The sequence below is a fragment of the Montipora foliosa genome, chromosome 6 (genome assembly GCF_036669935.1).
Source record: "Montipora foliosa isolate CH-2021 chromosome 6, ASM3666993v2, whole genome shotgun sequence".
NCBI classification, from domain to species: Eukaryota; Metazoa; Cnidaria; class Anthozoa; order Scleractinia; family Acroporidae; genus Montipora; species Montipora foliosa.
The window spans coordinates 35,499,325-35,510,247 of NC_090874.1; the positions used below are offsets into that span (position 1 = coordinate 35,499,325).

Below are 10,923 nucleotides of genomic sequence, written 5' to 3' on the forward strand. Positions count from 1 at the left end.
CAATTGAATGGGCCATTGGTCTGGCTCTAACTCTTCCAGTCAGGAGCTCATTACCCGGAACTTCCATCTGTTTTACGTGCTGTGTACTGTGTGCACTATACAGTACTAAGCACTATAAGCAGCATACTATAGTACGTACTACAAACGAGTGATGCCCAGTAATTTGTGTATCATTTTGACGGGTGATACCAGGCACTCTCTGTGCGAATCGGGTGTTTACTCGTAATCATCCTGCCAGTCACATAGGTGACTGGTCAGTGGTCGTCGAACAAGATGGCAGCAAAATTTGAAGATCTCAGATAAGAAAGGAAAAATCAATTTTCGTGTACTTTTCTTTTTATATCTACTTAATAGTATGCTGTGATTTTGTGTTACTATGTCGTCAAAAAACACCTCATAAACTCTGAATTACCCGCTGTTTATGACTGGCTATGCTCACATAAGCTAACTTTAAATTTAAGTAAGACAAAATATGTAGTATTCCAACCACGGCAAAAACTTAATTATAATTTATACACCCCTCTTAAACTAGCAGATCAGTATCTTGAGCAGTCTCACAGTGTTATTGTTTCCTATCATGGCACCATCGTATCGATTATATTAGTAGTAAAATCAGTAAAAGCATAAATATTATTGCAAAATTAATACGTCATGTACCCAACAAATCTTTAACAAGTATCTATTATGCACTTATATATCCTTATTCAACTTATGCCTGTGTATTGTGGGGTAATAACTACGAAGCTGCCATATCTCAAGTGGTAAAGCTGCAAAACAAAGCTGTAAGAATCATCAATGAGGTACCACTTCGTGAGCATATTACTCCCCATTATGTAAATCTTGGCCTTTTTAAATTTCCTGATATTGTGAAGTTAAAAACTTGTCAACTATTTTATGATCTTATCGTAGATAACTAACCACCATCAAATCTTACTTTATCTTTTGTATCTGAGCCCCATAATTATACTACTCGAAGCACATCCATACAGTATCTAAATCCCAGTTCTTTTAAAACAAATATAAGGAAATTTTGCCCAACGATTATTGGATGTTATTATTGGAATGATATTCCTCTATTCATTCGTAGTATGTCAAATAAATATCTATGTAAAAGATCTCTTTTTTAGAATTATTTTGCTCAGTACTAACTACTGCACTTACTGTTTAGTATCCCTTAACTAAGTGTTCCTCGTTTCTTTTGCTTATTGTAATTATCTTTTATCTTAAAATTGAAATGTAACTTAATTTAAAGGGCATCTAACTAGTTTACCTATATCGTTGCCCTTCTCCATTTACTTTAATTCTTCTCCATTTACTTTAATTTGTAATTCTCTAAATAAATGGGGGAAATAAATGAAATGAAAATGAAATGAAAAAAAGGAAAACATAGCTCGTCTGTTGATCGCCAACTTTCCGTCGTTGTTTGGAATCGATTTGAAAAGGTAAGCACATAAGCAAAACTGTGTTGGTTTTATGGATGTTGTCACAAGGCTCGTACGTGATCGCTTACATAAATGGAATTTGCATTCAGGGCGTTGCTGCCTTGCATTAAACTGCCGGTAGGGCGAGTCACAGGACGGATTTACAAACATTTTTCTATAAAAAAAATTCAGACTAAAGAAAACTTAGGACAACAAAAAGGTTAAAGAATGTGATTATTATTCACAGGATGAAATTTCAAGTCTTCACGTTTCCAAAATAGGTAAGAATAATATTTGGTTCGCTTCCTTTGGCTTACGTTCATCGCGTGGTGGTATAATCGGAAAAAACCAGCAAATTTATTCTCATTGTTCACTCCATATTTCACACATTCACCTTAAATTCGATGGCCAGAGTATCGTTTCATCCTCTGGAACAAATATTTAGAAGAAAATTTGTCTCGTTCGGGATGAGCCACGAGGACGTACACAAAACATGGACCCCAATGGACCCCAGGTCCATGGACCACCCATCATTTCGTAAAGTTACAAAAAGAAACATCTTTAGAAGAAAGAGAGAAGTGATGTTCACACTCAACTGGACAATTAATGCAATAATGACTTATTTTTACTCAAGCTTATTTTTTTTACAAACAAAATCGTGATCTCAAAAACAAGACCATGGTGGCCCACAGTTGGTCAGAGTTAGCATTGTTATTCTAGGTGGGCCAGTTACATACAGTGTACTCTACGGCAATATTAGGCTCTGTTTACAAGCAGGTAGGAGGGTCAAAGATAGCCTGGGTTTACAAGCAAAATTTCACACGTAGGGTTAATTACCTTACCACCTGGGACAACTTTGCATGCTTGGTAACCGCCAGCATAGCAAACACAATGGAAACAGCTAAAAAGTTAGGCAAGGTAGCCAAGTTGTCCCTAGCAGAGCGTTTACAAGGCAGCTAGGGTTACCCTAGTACCAGGGTAACCCTAGCTGCCTTGTAAACACTCTGTTAGAAATAAAGAAGAAATGTGTGAGTGCTACGGTAACCCTCTTGCTAGTAACCCTAGCACTAGGGTTATCGTACCTGCTTGTAAACAGGGCCTTACTGGCTCTCACAACAAAGTAAACAAAAAGAGTCTTAAAAATTCACAATATTACATAAACAAATGCCTTGTACATAAGAGAGAAAAATGTTCTAAAAGTTATGTGAGATACTACAAAAGAATATTTTAGCCTAAAAACAATTTAGAAAACACGAAAGAAAAACAGAGATCGCATCCTGAACCTGGCTGGTCGACTTCTGGATTTTGCTCAAATAGTTTAACATCAACCTTGGACAATGAGTAGTCTTTCGGGATCCTGTGAATGGACCAGAAGAATCCCTGGAATATTAGTTTTAATATGGCATTGTATTCCTGCCAAAATTCAACCTTCACATTTCATGTTTCTTTCACATTTCACCTTTGATTGATGTGATTTCGCATTTTCTCTGTGTTATGTGATAATCTCTGTTTTCGAGATTGATGCATGTTACTATTCGATACATTTTTTTAACTGAGAGGAACTGAATGTAGCCTGTGCAATGAATAAGTGTGCTTGGCTAAGACGGTTCATGGGCTAGCATACCCAAGTTTACATTTCAATTAATTTTCTATTTCTGAACTTTCCAACGGTTCCTTAAATAGAACAAGAATAACAACTCTCCTTCGAGAAACTATTAACAACCTATGTTTCTTACAAGAAGATAAATCAAAAATAATATTAATGATAACAAATAATTAACTCAACAGAAAACGAACAATGTCAGTTATGATTCCAATGACTACTTGACTCAGCACTTTGTTAGGGGTTCCTTCTTTTAAGACTTATTAGAAGAGATTTGCAAAAAATGATGAACTCCTTTCTTTCTTGACCTGCATAATCTGACAGTGTTGTGCGGAGTTTTAGTTAAAGCTTTTCAGCCTGTATATCACCGAATGAGAAATTAGTGATCACTATTGTGCTTCAATACATAAAACAATTTTTAATATTTATTAAATTTTATTAATCTTCTTTCAGGTTGACATTTTTCAAGTCTTATTGGAGTGGCCATTCAATGGCAATTGTCAAAAAAGGGCTCCTGGATGGTAACACTCTAGCAGAAGAATACTCTGCATCACATAAAAAAAATATTTTTTTCATCTCAGTTTCACCAGGTACAATGTATGCATTGCATCTTGTCTTTTCCCCTCCTTATTGGAAGGTGTTTTATTCCTAACTTGTACTAGCACCTTCTTTGGTAACTATCTCCGACCATGTACTCAGATTTCAGTATACATTCATTACATGTAGATCTACCCTACCCATTGATCTACTTAAATTGTGCACAATAACCCAACACATTGGGAGACACCATGTTAAAATAAATTTGCTTCTTTTATAGGTACACCAGTTACTAGCACAGTAACTGCTGCTTCCACCCAGGGCCCCACTATTGCACAGGTGGATTTGACCACACCACCAAGGGATAGTCGTAAGTTATCATTCCGAGATTTATCTAGTACAGTACTTGTAAAGTTTGTATTTTGTAATAAGACAGGTAATAATAATAATATTATTATTTTTGGTCTACAATACTCGTCACATTTGTTGGAACACCCATCCCCGTTTCCCCCTTCCTCCAATGTTGATTTCCACAACTACTAGTAGTCGCCCGAAAAATTCTCACACAACATTGAATTGGGGGAAGGGGGATGTGGTATAAGCTACGATCTTGTAACACGATGATTCTGACCATTCGCTAAGTGTTCCAACTAAATATGTCTAGGATGGTAGGTATCGGAGAGGCTGAACATTTACGCACGCATGTGCTGACGGAATGTTTGAAGACGAGATGAGAAAAATATGCAGTACCTCCAGACGTGGCGCTGGAGCTACATACCAAACGAGTCATCCCGCGATTTCGGCCCGTGCGATTGCTTTTGGACGCAGTTGGCCCTTTGCTGCTTTCTGCTACCGACCTCGCCTCACGGTACGGCATTGAGGGAGGGATTTGTCGGCCCCTAAACCATATGAGACAAATCCCACGCCTACTCACAATTCCAAACCACCCATGTCATTACAATTTAACGTAAGATTTCAATGGCTTATGTATTCAAGAGAAAAGTCATTTTATCAGTCATATAGTAAGCACTGGAGTCGCAGATTACAAAGTGCACGCATGCGCCCTGCCAAAAGTAACATGCACTTTATTTCATCTCGAATTTCAGAATAATATCTTCGAGACATTACAGCTAACATACATAATACATACAGATACATAACTAAATAATAAATATTATTTAAAGACATATTAATCAAAACGAAAAGCTGCTGTACAACATCCGGCCCTGGATTAGTTTAAAACCAGTAAACTCAGTGGTACGGGAAAAATCAGGTAGCGCATTTTGCAACATACTTAGTTAATACGTAAGAAAAAGAACTAAGATCATAACTGGTTGTTCTAGGTTTACTTAGGGACAGAATGTAATTTCCACGAAGATCATGCATAAGAAGAGAACGGGAGAGAAAACGTATTTTTCATATATGCAGGACAAGCCTTTTCTTTCTTTAACTACTTTTATACAATAATATGAGGAAATTTTGAATGCGCTTATTGCATAGAGATGTAGAGTTTGACTTAAGTGGTACGTAAGAGGACAGGTAATCGCAAATAAAAATCTCATAACTCTCTTATTTACATTATACCGTTTCTTTGACGAGAAATTACTAAAGGCCAGGCCGAATTTCCTATGATAAAAAGTCTACGTTAACAGCACGCACCTTGGCTACACCTTAGTATCCACCAAGAAATCTTCTCGCTACTTTTTCCTCATTTGATGAGGACCAGTCTCCGCTTGCCTCCTTCATGCCCAAAAGGAATTCTGGGTAACTCGGCAGTTCCATCACAAGGGAAGACCCCGATTCTCATTTCATAGATTTTGTTATGAGTGTGGAGCCACCTAGTCCTACCGGGAAAATACAGCATCAATTGGAGATTTTAGCTTTCAAAACTTGCTCAAATTGTATCGGTAGGTCCTGGAATTCGTCCACAGAAAGGCCAGAGAGACGACTTCACTGGTGCTGTGAACCACCATGTTTACGACAGAGCAATTTAGCCGTTCCAGTCTGCATGAAATCATCTCTCACCTCTGTCTCGAGAAGACCAGACAGACAGTTCTTCCTGAATGGGGGAAGGGGGATGTGGTATAAGCTACGATCTTGTAACACGATGATTCTGACCATTTGCTAAGTTTTCCAACTAAATATGTCTAGTATTGTAGGCTCGACAGGAAATGATAAGGGATACAATAACTGCAGTTATCATTCGATGCATGTTTCTTTTCCTTTTCACTGGTTGAGAGCCAACCATGTGACCTGCAAATAACTGCCTACAAGTAATGGTCTGCTCATGCGTAAAATGGCAGCTTGCTTTCCTGAGCTTTCAGAAAGTGATTTAATTGGTGGGAATTGTGAAAACAAACTCAGTCATCGAATGTTAAAACAATTATTGAACTCAATTTTTGAAAATATTGTAATCTGTTGGTGTCTCGTAGATAAATTATTATAATTTGGGTCAGCCTTTGGGAAATAACTAATCACGATATTTTGCTCAACCTTGTCAAATAATTGTTAATTGTTACTACAACCAACTAAAATATGCTATGTTAACAAGTGTATCACGAAAAAGAAATCCATTTGATATTGTCTTTTACAGCTACGCCTATCTATTTCAGCCTCTAAATATGTCATTTTTGCAATTTTTCTAGCATGTACACGCAGATTAGATGCATTAAGGTGCCTGGGTGACCATAATAGAAAGTAGCCTTGTGTTAACTAAAGGCTTTTCCAAGTCAGACTCTAAAACCTGATTATTGCACAGTACCAATCAAATGTAAGTTACCAGGTGTGTCGCATTTAGGCGCACAACACAATTCAATTCATTTGACATAGAGATTAGCAATATTGCACAATCAGACCCTCCCAAAACCTAAACTTTCAAAATTGTCCGGGGATGCATGCACCGAGACCCTCTTACTCCGCCAGGTACAAAGCGCAGGTCACAGGTCATTGTTTTACCTATACAGAAAGTACTCTAACATTCATAAAAGCTAACCTTAGGCCTAATTAGGCCTAAAGAAAAGTATCCTAAACATTCATAAAAGCTAATTTTAGGCCTAATTAGGCCTAAAGAAAAGTTTTTAGGCCTAAGGTTAGCTTTTATGAATGTTTAGGATACTTTCTGTATAGGTAAAACAATGACCTGTGACCTGCGTGTTGTACCTGCCGCTCTTACTCAGCCCTTTGGGCTGAGTCATTAACCGCCTGTTATTGCAATTTTGCCATCTGTTTGGAAATCTACTGAGAACCCTGGATTCTTTGTTTCAACATGCCGGGTCAGCGGGCGCCAGAAATCAGCATCGAATTGTCTTCAAATATGGCGCCCAAAACGGAAATTGCCGGGAGGAGACTGGTACCTAGCTTTCTCTTTTATATAAACAGACTCCTCCTGCATGCTGGGATACCTAAAAGGCCAGCGTGTTTCTTTGCATAGCTGAAGCATTGAGCTTTCTGTTGCTACCAAACACACCATATAAACAGCTGATAAACTAAGGCATAGAAGGTACTTGGGAAGGATTGTTGTGAACCATCAAACAACGTTCAACTTTCTGATGTTTAATTTCTTGGAAAGGATTGAAGGCCTTGTGCTCATCAGCTTTTATTTCATCTTCCTTTCAGGGTCCTTTGGTAACCAGGTAAGAATCGTATGATTTTTGTTTTCCTGAATTTCTCCTCGTTTCAAAGATATAGAACTGAAAATGCGCCGGATTTTTGTAGGCAATACCAGCGATGCCTTATTCGAAGAGCCAACGGTTTGATCTTGGGAGCTTCATGAAAACACGTAAAGAGATGAGGCAGAAAGCAGTGGAAGAGAGCAGGGCGATGAAAATGGAACTCAGCACAATTAACAGACAAATTAACCGACTAAAATCAAAGGTTTGTGCATTAAATGTGTTTTTGATAATTTACCCCACTGATTGTATACCACGATCGAACGATATTCTGTTTGCAGGGTAGTTTACAGGTTATTTGGATTTTTTAACGTTATTTTTAATATGTTGCTTTCACATATCTTTCACAGTTGCACGAGTAACCCTATTTGTTCTTACATTGAAGGTTAATGATGCAAGGGAAGTGCTGTGCGATATTACAAATCAAAATAAAAGTGTCCAGGTTGGTCACCTATTGATGCTAAGCTAGTGGTTGTGGAGTGGGATGGAGTGGGGGAGGGGCGAGGGTGTATTTATGTATTTATTTATTCTTTAATTCATCTATTCATTGAGTTATTTTATTTTTCTCTTCTTTTCTTTGATTTTTTTATATTTTCTTTGACTTTTTATTTTAGTTCGTAATTGATGGGTATCCTATGGCTTATGCATTGCCCTTATTTACAGCCTGGGACATGTACATCACCTCCTGGTGGTCGCACACGAACTCCAACTTGTCTGCTGGAAGGGAAGTCAAACTTACCAGTGAGAACAGCCACTAGGAGACGACATGAGACAATGGTGGCAGCGTCAGGAATTCATGGTGGTTCCGAAAACAACCCAAAGCCTGCTTTAGATGGATTATTTGACATGTTAAACAAGCGCTGTAAATTAGAGTGTATGAAAGAGTATGTTGTAAGTAATGAGCAGTTGACAGACAAAGTAGTGTCTTCTGAATAGAAGAATAAAAGAAGACCTTTTGAAATGTTACAAAAAGTATTGCTACATTTTACAGCAATGGTATTATGGGTAAAAGGAAATATCAGGCTGTGCGAATGGCTCTCTCAATGAAGAAGAGCGAGAGAACATCCAAAAAAAGTCTAGTATTTGTGTCATGCCTAAATGCCCCATTCCAAAGTTGATTACTTACCATAATCTTGTAAGCAAAATTAACAACATTGATATTGGGAATGTGTTTTCAGTTCAGGATTATTTTGAGGAAGCTACTGAAGATGATATGGTCCGTGGGTGTTTTCTGCCACGCCTTGCAAAATTTTACTTGAGGAAGGGTAGGAAAGAGTCTCTGAAGTGGTTTGGCAATGCTGAGGGAACATTCCAAATAATAATAATAATAATAATAATAATAATAATACGTGACCTGCTAATCGCCCTTTCTCGCAGTCGGAGACTGAATTGCTGAGGCAGCTGCTCAACAAGATCGGACCGAAGGAGCTGTGCTGCCGGCTAGGCGCTCGGCTCCTGAACACGACCCATGGATGACCTCCGAGAACAGCAGCACAGCCTGATGGAATAGGCTGTGAGTCGATTTTGCTGAGGGAGGAAAACCAGAGTACCCGGAGAAAAACCCTCGGAGTCAGGTTGAGATTGACAGAAACTCAAGCCACATACGATCCCGGGTCTGAGAGTTGAACCCGGGTCGCAGAGGTGGAAGGCACAGTTGATAACCACTAAGCCATCCTGACTCCGCTTGTTGCCCTTGGGGGAGATGGGTGCCCTTTCGGAAAAAATGAAAGTGCATGCACATTTTTAGTAAGCTTCTTAAATGCTGGCAAGAGAGTTGCTTCCAACAATGACAACTTCATTATATTTGGTGCTAATTGCGAAGAATCTTGTTTGACTGTGAAGAAGTATGTGCAGTTTCTATGTCAAGAAATTATTGACTTGCAAGGAAACGTTTTTGAAATAGAGGGTCTCAAGGTTTCTTTTAAGTTTGAGGAAGTACCAAATGATATGAAAATGCTAGCTATGTCGGGGGGTGAGCTTTCCAACAGTGCAAAGTTTTTTTCCTCTTTCGCTAATGTATCCAAAGACAATTGTTCAGATTTAAAGGGTACATTTGGAAATAACGGTAAGACCATGTGGCGTCCTTGGAAGTATGAAGAAAGGACAGCATTTGCTAATAAAGTTGACAAATTTAAGAAGTCCTTGACAACAAAACAACTCAAAGAAAAACAATTCCGTAATAAGGTTACAGAATTTATTTCTCGGAATAAAAGTCGCCAGGAATTTGTACCTCTCATTGGCAAATTGATAGATAAAGTTCATGTGGAACCCCTCCATGTAAAGAATAATGCATGGCAGTATTCTTTTAAAAGTCTTGAAAGAGGCTATTGCCAAATCAAATCTGCCTGAGACATGCAAAAAGTTCCTTGATGTCCCGAGAGATAGCCCTTTCTCGCATATTGTCACTGCCCTGAAGTTTGAAGTGAAAGCTAAATGCCTTGCTAGAAAGGTTATGAAGTGGTATGATGAAACACAGGGCAATGGTCAAGATTTGCAATACCGCTTTACAGGGAAAGAATCCAGACTGTTTTGCCATAATTTTATGCGGTTAATAAAGTGGCTAAGTAATGAGAAAGATTCTAGACTTCAGAGACAAACAGTTTTGACATGTGCATATGTCGGGCTGAGACTGAGAGATTGTGTGTCCATTTTTAATAGGTTTGACATCACAGCTGAACAGCTGAGTAAATTGACTGTAGTTGCAAGGGAGTACTTTCGTTGTAATGCTTTATTTCTGCCATCATCCATAAATCTGACTGTTTGGACTATTGGGCACATAATACCCAGCCATACACAAGATGTGTACAGCAAATATGGGCAGGGTCTTGGAACTGTGACCATGGAAGGGAGGGAGGCAAAACACATAGCGTTAAAGAAGCTCAGTGAGAATACAACTTTTCAGCGACGGTGGCCTGAAATTTTTAAACATGAATTTGTCATGTTGATTTGGCTTTCACAACAGGGATTTGAGCCAAATACATACAAACATAATGCTGTTTACATTCCAGGTAGAGTTTTTGATGGTAACAGGTACTGTTATTGTAATCTTGAAAAAGCAGATCCTAGGGAAAGCAAGTGTACTTTTTGTGGTGACCGCTTGATGGACGTGATTCAAAAAAGTACTGACCAAGGAAGAATTCTGTCAGAACTGATACGTTGATTTACTGCATGCATTTTACATGGGTAGTGCATCCGATTATGTTAAGAAAGGCTTATCAATTAATAGGGCCTTTCTCCAGGCACGGATCCAGAATGGTTTCACCGTTTTACAGAGATCGGTCAAATGGTTAAAAAAAATTACACAAAATCGAGGGACAGCAATTTAGAGAGTGAAAATCTAAAATAGATATTAGCACTTAGCGTCTAGGAAAATGGTTAAGGTTTTTTCCTGGATCTGTGCCTGGCCTCTAGACCTTTGACAATTCTCCCAAATGCAGTGTCAAAGTGCCATGAAATTTACATAACCCACATTCTCTAAGTTGGACTGCTTTAAATGTCCCATGTTCTCTTTTAGTAAGAGGAACATTTCCTTTAAACATGAGTTGTCACCAAGTTATGGATTGCATATTATTAAAACACTTCTTGTTAGTGCATCTTTAACGCTTGTTACTTCCATGTAGATATCACTGTAACAAACAAACATTAAAATCAACTGTTTCGGTAATAATACAGTCCAGTCAGTAGTATATTTATG

General features: G+C 38.3%; 1 pseudogene; it reads left to right on the forward strand.

Moving 5' to 3' along the window:
• Positions 1-7,180: 7,180 nt before the first annotated feature.
• LOC138008632 (uncharacterized) lies at positions 7,181-10,535 on the forward strand (annotated as a pseudogene).
• Positions 10,536-10,923: the final 388 nt, after the last annotated feature.